Genomic DNA, 16455 nt, shown 5'->3' with positions numbered 1-16455 from the left:
GGCTTCCTGATCACCCCATTTATAATTTAACCCTGACATTCCTTATTTTCCCTACCTGCCTTATTTTTACAGCTAGCAGCTACTATCACCTGATCACTGTATCATTAACTTTTTAAAAACTCAGCCATCTGTCTGCTTCTGCTATAATGTATGCTCTATGAGAGGCCTGTATGCCTAGACAAATTCCCCAAAGAATATGGGTACTGCCTCTTGCCCCCTGCAGCTATTAAGTGATGTAACTGGAGTAAGAAGGGCAACTAAGGTCCAAAGAGGATTGGGAAAGGCATAGATAATGTTTTAGGGCCCATCACACTTTAGTCTCTCCAGGAGGTCCTGAGAGCAAGCCAGAGCATACACCACAGCTAAAGGGATACCGCCAGCTTAGGTCAATAGCCACCATACCAGCTAAAAACCTTCCAGGGGCTGACCACTGCTCTTCAGGTGAAGACCAAAGTGCCCACAGTAAGGTCCAGCCAGCTCCCTGCCTCTCTTCTCAGGGACCTGTATCGCCTTTGTACTCCACACTTAGGCCACAAAGAACTTTCCAGAGAAAAGTACAAAGGCAACAATTTCCCTCCCACCACAGGGCATTTGCACCTCCCTTCTCTCAGATCTCAAAGCAACATCCACTTCCTCAGGAACACAGTCCTGGATATCCCTGACAGGGGCAATCTGCCATCCCCGTGTCTCTCATTCTTGGCACTTAATGGAGTGTTAACTGTACAGTTACTTTTGTGATTCTTTGATTTATGTCTATCTCCCTTACCAGATTTAGACTAAACTCCAGGAGGGCTGGGGACCCCCGCTTACCATTCTATCACCAGCACCCTGAACGCCAGACTAACAGTTGCTGAGAGAATGGATGGGGTAAATAATGACTGCACCACAAGTTCGAATCCCAAAGCTGTCCGACTCAGTACAGAAGAGCTGCTAAGGCCTGAGCTCCACCTCAATTAAGGGGCCAGAAGCCCCTTCTCGGAATGGCGCTCTTTCGCCGCTCCAGGGCTGGTCGCAATCCACCCTTCAGACGCGCAGCAACCTTCTCACCCTAGGGGGCCGCGCCGAGCCACGTGGCCCAAGACTTCGAAACTTTAAACCGCCGCTCCCAGGAAGCGGATGGAGGTAGGGGCGCGGGAGTGACGAAGCCCTGCGCCTGGGATCTCACGTCCGGCTCGCCCACGGCACAGCTGGGGAAACCGAGGCTCAGAGGACCTGTGGGCAGAGGCTGAGGCTCCTTCGGCTCCCCTGGCCGCGTCCCGGCGCACCGCGGGATCCGGCTCTGGGCGCCCGCCAGGCCGCCAGGGGAGGGGGCGCAGGCCGTCTCTCTCCAGATCTCGCACGCGGCCCTCACACACGGCACGCTCTGTCCCTTCACTTCCCGCGCCGCGCGCACACAGCCCGCCCGCAGCACATGCTGGTGGATCAGCGGCTCCCGCCGCTTCCCGGCCTCGGCCACGCCCGCGACCCCCAGCAGGCTGGCTTACCTGCACGCCCCACTCAGTCCCCGCCCGCCATTTCCCGCTTGCCCTTAGACCTCGCGCGTCCCACTGCCGGCTCCTCCTCCGCTCCGGCCGCGTTGCATGCCGGGACGTGTAGTCTTACCTCCAGGCGTGGCTGGCCCCGCCCCGGCCCGTGAAAGGGGCGGAGACACGGAGGACAACGAGACCTCCCATTGGCGGGGGAGGACGTGGCCCGACTCGAACCCGCCCCCTGGGCCGGCCGTGATTTGAATGACTCCCTCTTAGATCCTTCAGGCTTACTCCTTCAAGGAATTTGTCTTCCACTTAGAAGTCTGACAGCTTACTCATCTCTGAATTTCCTAATCTGCATCTCTCTCTAGACCCGAACTTTCGGTTACCCACTCATTTACTCATTTCACAGATTTTTTTAGAACCCATGAGCTATTTGTCGTCATTCATTCACTGTACAAATCCTTATTGAGCACCATACTTTGGGCTAGCGCTTGGCTAGAATTGGGGGATTAAAAGTTGAATAAGACCTGGGAGCTGCTCTCAAAGATCACAGGGCAGGAGAGAGACAATCGGTAACCAAGAAACTATGGTTCAGTGTCTTTCTGTGCATTGTCCGGCACAGGCACAGCCTATGGGAGCAGGAAGGAGGGGCCCCTAACCCCAAGAGACATCTAAGCTGATGCTTAAAGATGGAGTAGGAATTTCTAGGTGCAGAAGAGAGGACTGGCATTCCAGGCAGAGGGCACTGCATGAGTACAGAGAGGAGAAACCACCCTGGTACAGGCTGGGAAACACAAACATAAAACCCAGTCTGTACTGCTGGGCTGTAGAGTTGGGGGGAAGAGGGAATGAGTGAGGGCACAAAAGGATGGAGAAGTTAACAGGGCCTATAGCACCCCCTTCTGCCAGAAGAGTTTGCACTTTGTTCCAAGGCAGTATAGATTCTGACTGGTTTTATGCAGGAGGGTGACCTGGGTGTGTGTTTTTAAAAGACTGCCATGACCAAAGCATGGAGGATGGATTTGTGGAGAACAAAGCCAGACATGAGGGTGCTGTGGCTGTGGTGGGGAGGTTGGCAGGGAGAGGGTGAGCTAGGCTGGGGAGCATATGAATCACCGGTTCTCAACTTCGTGGACCCATTGATAAGCTAAAGACAACATGAACAACCTAGCTTTTGCTGTAGAAAAGTTTGAAGGTGTCCAGACCCATAACGTTTTCCATCCAATTTTAGGACACATACCTGAACCTCCTAGAGTTAGGAACTGCTGCTCCAGGAAGAAACAGGGACAGGACCAGGTGACTGTTGGGATGTGGTGAGTGAGGAAGAGGGAGCAGACTAACCTACATTCAGCTATTTAGCTAATATTTACTGAGGACCTACTATTGGGGATAGAACTCTCTCTAGCCCAACAGAGTTTACAGTCTAATCTGGGAGACACAAACTAAACAAACAGTCATACAAATACATTGTTACAAACAGTAAGTGCAGAAAGGAAAAGGGTAGTGTTTTCTTATGGAATTGTAGAGCGTTTAAAAGCCATGCTGGAGCCATAGGACTTGGGCTCAAACTCCAGTTTTGCCTCAGTAACCAGGTGACCTGGGGTACATTACATAACTTCTCTGTGCCTTAGTTTCTTCACCTGTAAAGTAGAGATAATTATCATTTCTAGCTCACAGGGTTGTCACGAGGAGTAAATCAGTGCTAAGCAGAAATGCACAGAAGAGTTGCAAAGGATAGTGCTGTGCTGGTGTGTGTGTTACCATTAGTGTGGAAGCATTTGACAGGAAGGAGGGTTCAATCTCTTCTTAGGGGTTAGGGAAGGATTCCCTGAGGAAGTGATATTTGTGAGGAAATCTGAATGATGTGCAAGAGAGGATGGGGTATGGGGGGAATCCTAGGCAGAAGAAAGAACCCATGCAAAGGGCCTGAGGCAGAAGGTACAACTGAGAGAAGAGGCAAGAAAAGGCCTTTCTAGTAGAACCCAGAGGGAGAGCAGGGATTAAGGGAGTGTAGAAGGTGAGCATAGACAGATTCCACATTAAGGATCTTTCTCTTCATCTTCAGAGTGATAGGAAGCCACTGACAGCGTAGGCCTAAGAAGGACAGGAAGACATTTGCATGTTAATGTGACCTGTGTGAATGCCTAGTAGAAAGTGAAGTGTGTGTATGAGTAGATGCAAGACAAGTTAGGGTCAGGGGTGCAAGCAGGCATCTGGGGAGAACATCATGGGGGAGGTGCTGGTAGCAGTGCAGCTGGACAGCGGTGGAAGATTCCAGTCATCAGGAAATAAAATCATCATAGTGATACGTAGGAATGGAGGGTAATGGAGAGGGAGTGTCAGGATGGATTCTGAGGTTTCTGGGCAAACAGGCAGGCAGTGGGTTTCACTGAGACAGGGGAAACTGGATCGGGTTGGGGGCGGGTGAGTGCGAAGAGGAGGGTGTGGGGAGGGGAGTGAAAAGCGCAAGTTCCACTTCAGACATAGTGAACTCGAAAGGCCTTTGGGACACTGCGTGTAGATGTTGAGTAGGCACGTGGAGGCCTGGGTTTGGACTCACATGAGGATGGGAAGTTGTCAGCAGAGAGATGATCATGAGAATGAGGGCTGGATTGCCCAGAGAGATGAACTTGGAAAGAAAAGAGAAGGCGCCCCAGGATGGAGCTCGGAGGCACACCCACAGATTAGGGCTGTGCAAATGAGGATACACCTGCAGAGGCTGAGAAGGAGGGACTGAGAGGTGGGAGAAAACCCAGGAGAGTGGGCGTAGGGAAGGAAATGAACGGAAGGAAGCCAAGAGTATCAGGAAAGTGAGAGGAGTCAATGGGGAATGCTCTGAGAGTTGGGTAGGATGAGGATGGAACCACCAACTTTGGTTCATGACAGGCATGGGGACTGTTGGTGGCTTTAAGGAGCGTTGTTCTGCAGTGATCAGTACATATATGTAAACTAAAAAAAATACGTGCAGTATATTGTATATATGTATTTACATGCAATGTAATGTATATGTGCAGTCAAACTGTAATAATTCTAATAAAACTGAAAAAGGAAACAAAACTCATAAAAATAAAGGAGTGCTGTTTCTGCTGAGTGATGGAGAGCGTCAGATGGCAGTGGTCTGACTGCAAGGGATGAAGGAGGCAGTGGGTCTTTTGAGAAGAATTTGTGTGAAGGGGAGGAGAGAGATGCTGTGATGGGGTCAGTGTCTGTGTTGGGGGGAGGCACGTTAAAAGGTGGGAGAGACCTGAGTTTGTCTTCAGGCTGATGGCAGATCAAGGGGAGAGACTAATTAAGGGTGTGGGAAATAGGGGCAATAGTCAGCGAGCGAGGACCACGAGCACGTGCCGGGGGTGGGATCAGGCCGTGGGTGGAGGGGTGGTCTGGGAAAGGAGGAGGGATGACTTCTCTCGAACCAAAAGAAGGAACAAAGAGAGGATGCGTGCAGATGAAGATGTAGGTTTGCAGTGGGATGTTAAGAAGATTTCATCTTGAGCTGCTATTTTTTTCTGCCAAGTGAGAGGCAAGGTCTTCTGCTGAGAGCAAGGAAGAGGTGGTGAGGAGTTTGAGGGAAGGAGGGGAGTCTGCATTCAGAGACTTGAGGAGCAAACTTGCCCACGAAATCCCCAACTGCCTGACAGTGTTGACAACCCAGTTGGTTGTGGTCAGTAGATGCTTTGTGTCCTGTCAACTGGGTGATTTTGCCCACCATGGCTCACCTGCCCATGTGCAGGCAGGGGAAAATACTTAGTGGGGTTTACCCAGGCCCAGGGCTGTGCCAGATGGTTAGGGGGAAAGGGCACAGGGATCTAAAGTTTTGGGAAAAGAGATGTCCAATTCTATGGCCCTGGATCTAGGCTGGGCAAAGAGGGAAGTGAAGACAGATGGGGTCAGTTTTCAGGGAGAGTGAAAGCCTTTGTGGACTGGGCAGCCACAAGGTCAATAACCAAGAAGCTGAGCTCAGAGAGGGCTAGCAACCCCAAATGATGGCTATGCCCTGGTTACTGACTGGGTGGCTGGATGGGCCACTCACTGAGGCAGTGAACAGTGTGATGAGCGGGCAGGTCATTGGGAAGATGGAAGATTTTTTTCATCCCTCCAAGAACCAGTTTTCATCCCCTTAGCGCCAGCTGAGAATGCCTGCCTTAGTGAGTTCCCTGAAGGCAGACTAGGCGTCCTCCTGTTGGCTGCATTATCCCCAGCCCTAGTCAATGAGTACTGGCCGATGACGGGTGCTTATAGCCTGTCTCCTGAAGAAGAGAGGAGGGCAGAACAGGCAGGGCACACACCACGAATCCAGGCTTGGACGCAGAAATGTGAAAGACTCGTAGGAGGCAGTAGAGAAGGAACTGGGCCTTCCATCCTCCTCTGACCTTGGAAGAAATAGGGAACTGGTATTAAATTAAAAAAACAAAAACAAAGACAAGCCAGGATGGTCTAATACCTTTTGTCTGGCAACAAGTTGTTCGTTTTTGTTTTGTTCCTAACAAAAATCATTTTAGGCACTTATGTTTTGTCCTTGGCTCCTGGGAGGCTACCTCTTCTGTAGACAATTTCTTTATTTCCTTGATTTTCCAAATCATCCCCTTCACTGAATTGCCTTGGGCCCAAGCATAAAATCAAAACATTAAAGTGATCAAAGATAACATGGCAATAATTAAGACAGCAACAAACAAAACAGTGCAGTAAAAAAAAAAAAAAAAAAATTGGCCTCAGAGCATTTTCCCACCAGTTAGAAAAAAGGTGTCTTTGTAGCGGTAGGAGCCAGAAGCTTCCAAGCCCCTCACCTGTGAGCACCTCTTGGGTACGCAGGCTGCCTCAATTGTCCTGAACTCTCCAGCAGGGCTTTCAGGAAACGAGTGAAGGAAAGACTGTCAGTCAAAGGGAAGGAAACTAAGCAGACAGGGCTGCATACCCTTCTCTTCCCAGAAGGAGTGGCTTCTGCACAGAGGTGGGAGGCAGCACCATATAGGGAGAGGTTATCGGGCCAGGAGTCAGGACACTACCTTTTTGGCCTGACTCTGCTGTGTGACCTTGGGCCAGTCTCTTGACCTCTCTGATCTTCAGCATTTCTTTCGGTTGGAGAGGTTGGACAAGACCCTACCAGGACAGATACTTTCAAAAGAGAAGCCCACCTGGGAAGGCCGCTTTTGCCCTCAGAACCCAAAGACAGCCCCTTCATCCACTGTGACAAAGGGTTCTCTCTGTGCCAAGTCACATGCGCCAGCAGATTTCCCATGGCCTCCTTCCCTCTCCTGGGATGCCAATTTCTCTCTTTCCTTTTTTTCAACCTCACCGGAGACTGTAAAGGTTATACGAGATTTAAAAGTTACTGAAGTAACAAGTCGAAAAATTCATAGATGTATGAAGACCAAGTTACTCTTTCCCTCTCTCATCCATTCCCAGCCCACTTCCCCACACTCAGCCCCTCCCTTCCCCAAACAATCTCAGGGGCCTGACGTCAGATCCCGTCCCGTCCTTCCTCCGTGCAGACAGACACAGACACGCTTCATAGGGTTTCAATGCGCTTTTCCATTCTCTCTTCTTTCTTTTTTTACAAAGGGGGATCGTACCAAAGACACAAATCTGTAACTTGCTGTTTTCGTTTAATAACACAGCAGAGCCATTTCTCCAGACAGGTGGATCTGCCACGGCCTTTTGAGTAATAGTAACAGCTCACATTTGCACAGTGGGTACCATGAGCCAGCGCTGTGCACCCTAGGAAACACATAACTGGCTATCAGCCCTGTTTATAGACGAGGAAACTGAGTTTTCCAGAGAGGCTGCGCAGCCAGCAGGCGGCAGGATTCAGACAGGCTCCAGCAGCTGGATGCTCTTAACTGGCTCCCGGTGGGATGACTGACAGATGGAGGTGGCAGATGTGAGACAGGCTAGCCCCTTCTAGTTGTTTCACTAACACAGCAGTGCCGCCCTGAACCTAGTAACTACGTCCATGCAGACTGCAGCTTTAATTTTTGAATTTGGAATTTGGAATCAAAAGTGGGCTGGAGGAGATGTGTGGGTTTATTTTAATAGCTAAAGCCAGACTAAATGCCAAAAGGGTTGAAGCAATCCACAGTCTCATCAGCATCATTTCTTCTTTATCTGGTTTTATTTCTCAGAGCTGAAAGGGTCCTTGTGGAGCATGGAACCCAGCTCCCTCCTCCTGCCCATAAGGAAGTGGGCCCAGACTTAGGAGCTGACTGTATTCCCTAACACTACCAGAAGCCTTGGAGAGGCTAGAATCCTGAAAGCACACACATTAAAGGGACAGTGGTGACCAGGAAGTCTAAATCCAACCTGCCTGTTAGCCCAGGGCCCATCACCCTTGCTGCAAACCTCCTGCACTGCTGGGGTCGTGACCTCAGGGCGCACTCTATGCTCCCTGTCCTTAGTGAACTCTCTCTTAATTAAGTCTCTAATGGAAGTGTGGAGAGTCACTGAATCATTGGTTGCACTTGTATTGATTTGAAAAGGAGGAGTTCAAGGAACATAGCACAAGAGTGAGGGTGGCTATTTTCACATGGTAGGACTTAAGCATTTTCTTAAGTGCTCTATTTCATTGTCCTTAGGGCACATGACTAGTGAGCCAAGACCATAGCATTCTTTGCCTTAGATTGAATCCATTCTGTCCATAAAGGTCATTTTTAACCAAGTACACAATCTTACAAAAGGGGCTGTTAGATACAGTAGGGGCAACTCTGGAGCTAGGGGGAAGACGTGATCTAGAAGAAGTCTAGAAGACAGGACCCATTTGGTCCAACTATAGGCTGCCCGGAGAAGCCATGGGACACTTGTTGAAAGAGAGCCTGAAATTTGGTGTTTCCTCCTTTTCAGACTGACTCCTTCACATTGATCACATTCCCTGTGGGTAGGAAACCAAAGGCCCTGTTTCTCCCTTTTCTGCTGTCCCTCGTTGTGCCTCTTTTTAACCCACCCACAACGATGCCCAGCAACCTTTCACTGCGTGCTCGCTGACCACCCACATCCATACGCTGACACCCCACGCCCACACATGACTCTTTCACACCAGCACAACAACATGCGCACAGCTGCTCTCTGTCTGGCCAGCTCCCCTGGAGGAAGTTGTAGTTGGCGGGCGTGACAACGTGCCCCTTATCAAGACACATTATGTGGCCTCCTGTGGCCTGAGGGTGAGTTTGCCTTCCTGTACCTGAGAGAAGAATGTTGCTTCACATTTTTCACATGAACTGAAGATACCAACAGGTGCCTGATGTAAGTGATGTTTACAGTTTCCTTGGTTGGAGGAACCTTGTAGCGTGAAAGCCTGTCACCAACACATACGTGATTCCAAGACTATTTTTAAATGACAGCACGAGTCACAAGTGTACATAGTTGAGCAATTTCATCAGCAGACTCTTTCCCTGGAAAGAATTTTGTGTCACCCACGAAGAGGTGGTACCCCTTCTGCAGGTGCCTTTACTAGTCTCTTTGGGGCCGTCAAGGCAACTACATTTCCCACTTGGTTTCCTCAAGTCATGAAGAGAAGGCAAGGCTTGTGCCCATGGTGAACAGGATGCTGTGACCCCTGGGTCCCCACAGCGTTCTTTTCTCCGTTCCCAAGGGCTGTGTCGACAGAGGAGGGAGGCATGCATGCTGGAGCCCTGGCCTGCTGAGGGAGCAGCTGGGTGGTGATGCTTGCGCTGCCTTGCTTGCTTTCACTGGCCCCAGAAGATTCTGGGTTCCCACTGGGAGTGGGGGTGAAGGCTTCCGTGAGACTAACTGATTTCCCAGAGAAGAGGGAGGGCCACATTCCACCGTCCCTGGAGAAAGGAGATTATTTAGAGGGTGTGGGTTTGTTTCTATGAAGATTCTGGGATGAGGTCCACATGTGAGCCTGTCGTGTGCTTTTACATCTGTCTGTATGAGTGTGTGTGTCCTGAAGGGTGAATTCCCACTTACATCACACTATTCTGTCACACACACAACACAGACACAGACACAGACACACACAACCCATGACACATTCATTCTCCACTCACCCTTGCTTGACCACAGCTGTTCTCAGAGGTTAGGTTAATATTCCGTTTCTTCAAATGGCAATGGATCAGATGTGAATGACTCAAGCTCGTGCTCTTCTAAGTGGAAAAGCCGAAATGTGGACCCCGGCAAGGGCCCAGTGTGATATTCTTGACCACTGACTCAGACTTTGCACTCAGTCTTTGGATCATCAGTCTTGGAGCAAGGGTTTCCGTGCTCTGTGTCCATGACTGAAAGCACTAAGGTCTCCCGGGGTCCCAGACACCCCCAGTCAGTATGAGGGGGCTCAGTGACCACCGAGCCCAGGGTGCATGCAGGTGCTTTTAAGGGTTGGCTTCAGCATGTACTTTCTACTGTTGACCTCAGCATTGTACACCTGCCTGTCAGGATTCTTTACCATAAATGTACTTAGTGACTCCCCTGCCCTATTTGCACACTATCCTCTGTGGAAGGAAAGTCTGTGCACAGCTCACAGGTGAAAGGATGGGGTTTGATTCCCCCTCTCTGAGGGCAGGAGTATGGACTTCCATTGCTGGAATTCTTCTGGAGAGGAGATTTGTCTCTCCTCTATTCATTTTCAGTCAGTCATTCATTCCTTCACTCCACTCACTTATTCATTCACCCCCTAACTCATTCATTGATTCATTTTCTTATTCATGTATTCTCTCACTCATTCACACATGTCAGCATGGACTCCTGGATTCTCATAGCTATTTTTCTGGAAGAGGCAGGAAAGGATTTTGCTGTTGCTTGTGCACATGCAATGCCTAGGGAAGACAGATGCCACCATGTGGACACAAGACAGTCACCCCCTCCCTCACAGCCCATGGCCACACTTGACCTTTCTGCTGTGATAATGTTATCAGTTTCCTGGTGTTGCAGAGCCCTGGGCTCCTCTGAGCACCAAACTGCAAAATCTGAACCCACCTTACTTCCCATGTTAGTGCCATGTGTTCCCTCCACAAGCGAAGGTTCTCACCATCCCTCCTTCACACAGGCACACCGATTGTCCTTCCAGACAATGCACGATGCTGAAACACAGCAGGTCTCAACTCTGGTTAAATTAGAAGGAGCACTTTGGAAAACTGCCCGTTTTTTAGCCCCACCAGAACCCTCACTCCGAGTCTATGGGTGCATCCTGGGCATCAGTTTTAAAAAGCTCTTAGGTAATTAAAATGCCCACCCAGGCTTGAGACCCCCTGGGAATGATTTTGTTCTTCACAAGACTGTGAGCATCTTGAAGGTGACACGGTTTTCCATACTCTGCCTTAGAAATGCAATATTTAATAAATGATTGCTGAACGAACTGAATGTACTCACATATCGGACAGCTTCTACTGCCTTACCAGGCCAGCAGTCTCAAGGGTTGGAGATGGGGTTGCCTGGCAATGCCACCTTGCTGACTGACCGTACAACATTGTAACACCTCATATCCCCTCCGCCTGCCTCCCCTCCCAGGTTGAAGGAGGTACATGAAAGAGTGAGCCACCCTCTCACTGTTCCCCAGCTTGGGAAACAAGCCTCCCTATATATATATTGGAAGGCATCACCTAAACTTGGATTTATGAGGCAAATTGCCTTGAACTGGGAACCAGCTCTAGGAAACATGCTGAGAAATGGGGTAAGTGTTTTTAGAGATTCCCTTCAAATTTAGCCACGCTGAATGACATCTTCTCCACATGCTCTGTTCTTGGATCCGAATGTGTGTGGAAGATTCCTTCATCTACCACGTTGGGAACACAGAGCTTTAGTGTTTGGAAAACAAGCCTAACTATATACACGGGAATTATATTCTAAAAATGAATGTTTAATATTTGAATGCAACTGTAACCATGACATTATTTTATTAAATAGTGATCTTTGGTAACATAACATAAAATCATAAACTGTATTATAAATGCCTTCTTAAAACATTACCCTGTACAGTAAATATACTACCTAAGCTCTGTATATATGTTAATTATGTTTATAAGTATTATTGTCAACATAGACTTCTCTTACATTCCATGTTTTCAAGCCACTTGAAATTTTTAATTTTAATTTTTAGTTAATTAGTGGTAGTTAATTTTTAAAATTATTATGAAGCTAAAATAAACTGAAGTAAAATTAGAGTGAAAGTGATTTAATTCACTTAGTTAAAATAAACTATTGATGTGTATGAAAACATACAGAACGGATGCTCACTCACATACAGCTCAAAAATGTTCTCCTAGGGCAGGCTACCCAAGCAATAGAAATAAAAGTAAGAACAAATGGGACCTAATTAAACTTACAAGCTTCTGCACAGCAAAGGAAACCATAAGTAAAACAAAACGACAACCTACAGAATGGGAGAAAATTTTTGCAAATGAAACTAACAAAGGCTTGATCTCCAGAATACATAAGCAGCTCATAAGACTTAATAAGAAAAAAAAAATCCAATCCATAAATAGGCAGAAGACCTAAACAAGCAATACAAAGAAATACAATAGAAAGAAATACAAATGATCAACAGGCACATGAAAAAATGCTCAATATCACTAATTATCAGAGAAATGCAAATCGAAACTACAACGAGGTATCACCTCACACCAGTCAGAATGGCCATCATTCAAAAGTCCACAAATGACAAATGCTGGAGAGGCTGCGGAGAAAGGGGAACCCTCCTACACTGCTGGTGGGAATGCAGTTTGGTGCAGCCACTGTAGAAAACAGTATGGAGAGCCCTCAAAAGACTAGGAGTAGACTTACCATATGACCCAGGAATCCTGCTTCTGGGCTTATATCCAGAAGGAACCCTACTTCAGGATGACACCTGCACCCCAATGTTTATAGCAGCACTATTTACAATAGCCAAGACATGGAGACAGCCTAAATGTCCATAGACAGATGACTGGATAAAGAAGATGTGTATATTTATACAATGGAATACTACTCAGCCATAAAAACCGACAACATAACGCCATTTGCAGCAACATGGATGCTCCTGGAGAATGTCATTCTACGTGAAGTAAGCCAGAAAGAGAAAGAAAAATACCATATGGGATTGCTCATATGCGGAATCTAAAAAAAAAAAAAAAAAAAAAAAGTACAAAACAGAAACAGACTCACAGACATAGAATACAAACTTGTGGTTGCCAAGGGCACAGGGGGGTGGGAAGGAACAGACTGGGATTTCAAAATGTAGAATAGATAAACAAGATTATACTGTATAGCACAGGGAAATATATACAACATCTTATGGTAGCTCACAGTGAAAAAAAATGTGACAATGAATGTATATATGTTCATGTATAACTGAAAAATTGTGCTCTACACTGGAATTTGAGACAACATTGTAAAATGACTGTAACTCAATTAAAAAAAAGTTAAGAAAAAAAGATACATAATAAGTTAAAGAAAAAAAAGAAATTAAAAGATGCCTTGCAAGAAGTCTGGGCCAACCCCCCACCGTACCCTCCATACACGGAGTTCTCTCTCTCAGCAGCTCCTTTAGTCACGGGACCCCAGTCCCTCAGCCTCTTCCCGTCTCAGGTCTTAAGCATCTGCAGCCTGCTGGGCTACGGCTGCTGCAGCCTTCCCCTCCCGGGTTCAGCTCTGGAGGATTCAAACAGCTCCTGGGAAAGGCCCTGCCCTCAGAGCTATCCCTGCAGGGCAGTCGAGGACGGGCTTGGGGAAGACGCGGGCATGGTTACTGGGAGAGACTTCATCTCATGCTGCTGTCGGCTCCTCTCCCAGCATGAGGTCCTCTTCTTATGATCTCTCAGAAAAAATAATGACCAGTGAGTGATTTCCCTCAGCCAGTGACAGGACGGGGCCCAGCCACACCTGGAAGTGTGGTTGAGTGCGAGTGTTCTGTCCCCAAAAGCACAGGCAAAATGAGCCCCTTTAATAAGCGCTTGTAAAGGCGTGCGTGGGGCCTGTAAAGCTTTTTTTCACCAATGTTCCATTTGTTTATTGTGGCTTCATGGTTTTCCAAATTGGAGAAAGCTATTTCAAACATGTATGATACACACATGAGGAGTTTCCAGAGAAGAATAGACCTCTGGCAGAAACCCCCTCCAGCCCAGAGCAGCCGCCCTGCCTCTCCATTGCCCCCTCCAGCACCACCATCCCCACCCTGGGCTTCCCATTAATTTACTGCTAGTATTACTTTTTAAACACGAGTGACAGAGTCCACAGTGTCTTTTGCAATAATAGTAAAGTCCAGGACTTTTAAGAAAAAAGCAAACAATGAAGACGAATGTGGTGGCCATGTGATCGGGAAAAAAAAAATAGACAACAAGAGGCAGAAACCAAGCCAAGAGATAGACACTTTTCATTTTCTTCACGAGACTGGAGAGTCTGCTAGCCCACACTGGGCACCACCTTTAAATGAATTCCGGCTGCAAACCAGAAGACTCACGCTGTGGGGTCTTCAGTGTAGCTGGATCCGAGCTGCACGGCTCAGCTTTTCTGCACAAGGCTGGCACGACTTAGTGGGGGCCACCTGGTGTTCAGGTGGGGCTGCTCCCGTGGTTTCAAATAATTTTTGGCCCTTTGCCGACGGCTTCGTTCAAGTCTCCCGCCTTTATCCACAATGAGTTCTAATCTCTGTAGTCAGCAGGAGCAGGGGCATCGGCATCTCCTGGGAGACTCGGGGTCACAACAGGCGCTTGTTATTTCTTATCACTTCACATCTGCACACGCAGTGCTGAGCTCACGCCTCAAACCCGCTGAGGAGGGGACGGGTCCTCTCCAGCACTTTCCTCCCGAATACAAATATGTGTGTGTCACAACCAGATCCTGGCAGCCCAGACCAAAAGCCTGCCTCCATTCCTGGCACTGTTACCAGGACACGCATCCAAAGAGGAGGGAGAGACTCTGTGGACAGGCGAAGAGGGGGCTGGGTAGGATGCAGGGATGGGGGATCGGAAGGAATAATAGCAGATGCTCTCTGAGCATCCCAGCCGCCAAAAACACCCGACGCCTCAGTCAAGACCTTGATCTCAGCGATGCTGCAACATCTCTGTTCATCTTGGGTGTAAACTAGGGCCACCACCTCAGCTGGATTTGCCCGGGACCTTCTCAGTTTTGGCACCAAATTTCCTATGTTCCAGGAAACCCCCAGTCCCAGTCAAAGGACTAGGTCACCCCACAAGGACCACAGACACAGGCATTTGAGAGATGTAAAGGCATGCCATGCATTTCAAAGAGTGACACTAGAAACTAGCTTTGCTCTTGTGCCTTCTCCAGAGCACTTGCATTACTCTGCACTTGTTACTGAAGGACGCTGGCAGGGACCAGGCATTGGAGAAGTGGAAACTTCAACCATTAAACTAGCAAGACGGACTTCCCCAAGGAGTGAGCTTGTGGTTCTGAGCAGACAGTGCAGAGAGCTTCAGCCATAAGAAAGAATAAAATATTGCCACTTGCAGCAACATGGATGGACCTAGAGATTATCATACTAAGTGAAGTCAGTCAGAAAGAGAAAGGAAAATACCATATGATAGCACTCAGATGTGGAATCTAAAATAAAAAGACATGAATGAACTTATTTACAAAACAGAGACAGATTCACAGACATAGAAAACAAACATGGTTGCCAGGGATGGCAGGGGGTGGGAAGGGATAAACTGGGAGTCAAGATTTGCAGATACTGACTATTACATATGAAATAGATAAACAACAAGGTCCTCCTGTAGAGCACAGGGAACTATATTCAATATTTTATAGTAACCTGTAATGAAAAAGAATATGAAAAGGAACCTATGTATGTGTATATATGAATGTGTGATGCTGTACACAGAAATTGACACATCATGTAAATTGACTACAGTTCAATTTAAAAAAAGATTCAAGACATCTGAATTTAAGTTAGTACCGAATCTTAGGGGAAAAAAAAAATCACTGAATGCCTCAGATGTCAGTTTACCCATCCGTTAAATGGTAGCAAACTTTCTCTCCTAATTAAGAAATTCTTGTGAAAATCACAGGCTCTTATGTACATTAACATGCTTTTAACACAGGCCTGAACACTAGACAGGGAAGTAAGATGACAGCTGTTCCCAGCAGTCTCTCTCTCTGAGTAACGTGATGACTGACGGCCAGGCGGCAGGAAAGGCCCTGCTGTGTGTTAGGCCCCTCCCAGTGGTGGCAGGGAGTTAAAAGGAGGCTGAGGCACTGACCGTGTGTCCTACACTCGGGAGGACAAGGTAAATGTGTGTGGTCAGAAGCAGGCAACACAAAGACGGTAAATGATCAGAACCAGATGTGCTGCTGGCCACACGTACCAGAGAAGTTCAGGAGAGAACATGTGTTCAGCGGAGATGTGACAAGCTAAAAACTGTGAAGGACCCACCTCCGCTGTGCACTGTCTGAGATGCACCGTCCTCTTTCATCAACACATACATTAGGGAAGTCTCAGTCTTCCCCATGTGAATTTTCACAGGTCATAGGTCTTGGGAGTGTAAGTGATTAAGACTTTCCTCTGCAGGAAATTCCACCTGGGACATTTACTCGCCTATTGATTTAGGAAGAAGCATCACGTCCTCAGATGCTCAGACTCCGCGTCCTCTCCTGCCGGTTCTGGTCCCCGGGCCCCGGCACCATGCCCATCCTCCCCTCGCCCTGAGCACCTTGGATGTGTAGTGACCTCAGCTGGAAGCCCTGAAAACCCCCTCTGAAGGGTTTGCTCTGACTGCAGGTCTCCCCCTGGAATTCTGGTGGACGTGTGAGCCGAAAGGAGCTTTCTACCCTCGTCTTTCTTTAGATTTTAAAAGAGCCTCAGTGATGAAGAGATGCCCATATTCCAGCAGCCTGATCAACCACTCAGTATATAACGCAAGATCATCTGACCATTCAAATATGACTAACCCCAAATTTCTCATCGTCAGGGGCCAAAACTCGCATTTCTACTCCTCCTTATGTGGCAACCCTGTTGAACACGCCCCCCTGTAGCTGTGACATGGAGCTCCCTGGATTCGTGCCCCCGGCCACTTCTGGCACTGGCCCCTCTGCCCTGAAC

The 16455-nt window shown here is 48.0% G+C and overlaps 1 protein-coding gene across 4 annotated transcripts in view; it reads right to left on the bottom strand.

The window, feature by feature from the left end:
• Positions 1–1586, bottom strand: part of LOC102520095 (tyrosine-protein phosphatase non-receptor type 20) — a 91638-nt gene extending 90052 nt beyond the window's left edge. For 3 of the 4 annotated variants that reach the window (XR_001365388.2, XR_001365389.2, XM_032461681.1), the window contains exon 1: positions 1485–1586. The gene's annotated coding sequence lies outside the window, so the exon portion shown is untranslated. Of the gene's footprint in view, positions 1–1047 lie in introns of all 4 variants that reach the window. The other variant, XM_032461678.1, reaches the window with a different exon arrangement.
• Positions 1587–16455: the final 14869 nt, after the last annotated feature.

Source organism: Camelus ferus, chromosome 19 (genome assembly GCF_009834535.1).
Source record: "Camelus ferus isolate YT-003-E chromosome 19, BCGSAC_Cfer_1.0, whole genome shotgun sequence".
NCBI classification, from domain to species: domain Eukaryota; kingdom Metazoa; phylum Chordata; class Mammalia; order Artiodactyla; family Camelidae; genus Camelus; species Camelus ferus.
The sequence above is the reverse complement of the archived record's forward strand: the minus strand, read 5'-3'. Positions and strand labels throughout refer to the sequence as shown.